Source organism: Arachis ipaensis, chromosome B10 (genome assembly GCF_000816755.2).
Source record: "Arachis ipaensis cultivar K30076 chromosome B10, Araip1.1, whole genome shotgun sequence".
In the NCBI taxonomy this organism is placed as follows: Eukaryota; Viridiplantae; Streptophyta; class Magnoliopsida; order Fabales; family Fabaceae; genus Arachis; species Arachis ipaensis.
This window is the reverse complement of record NC_029794.2, coordinates 38336259-38337199: the sequence shown is the minus strand read 5'-3', so window position 1 is coordinate 38337199 and position 941 is coordinate 38336259.

Below are 941 nucleotides of genomic sequence, written 5' to 3'. Positions count from 1 at the left end.
TTGTTTTATTTTTTATTAATTGTTATAATAATTCATAAATATTGAATAAAATAAATTTTAATTATTTTTTTAATCTTTCTAACATTTTTGGTACGAATAATCTAAGAGAATATAAAGGTAATATTTATGGCCAAGATTTGTTGGGGTTAGTTATGCTATTGTCTACACATAGGACACATATTTTGACTTTGAACTACCTTGTTCTAAGAAGTTGAAGTTATTTATTTGACTCTTGCTTCAAAACTATCTTCCACGGCTCCATTTCTAGCCAAATGTGATCTTGCAGAATCTCCTTTGTCCAAAGTGGAGATGAAAATCAATTCTATTCATGATTAGGTGGGAATTGTACCTGTTTAGCAAGCATTTAATTAGTTTTTGAAATTCTGTCAGTGATAACTCATATGCTTGAATTCGTACTCCCTAAATGATCATAATAAACTCTATTCTCTTACATGTATTTGGTGATGAGTTTGGAGATGGTGATCGAATAAGGGGTTCAATGATGAATCTTTACTTAAGGCTAGAGGTGTTAATAAAAAAATTATTATTCAAAATTAATCTGACAACTAATGAAAATCTAACAATATAATACAAATAAAAATTTGTCTTCTGAGGTGTTAAAACTTGAGTTGGATGTTTTTTAAATAGGTTTGCGGTTGCTAGGAGAAAGAGTTTAAATGTATTATTGTCGAAAGTTGAGACCAACAATTTCATTCAAGTTTTCCCGTCGCTAGTAGCTACTTTTGAAATATTATACAATGTTTAAATGGAATTGTTTCTAAAATCATGATTTTGTTGTGTCATTCATGGATTTTCTCTCTCCTCTGTACCTCGTCCAATAAATATGGTGGTCGAGCAATCATATTAGTTTCTTTTATTTCTTGTGTTTAATTCGTTGTAAAAAAATAAAATATATATAAAAAAAATAAAAATTCAAGTGC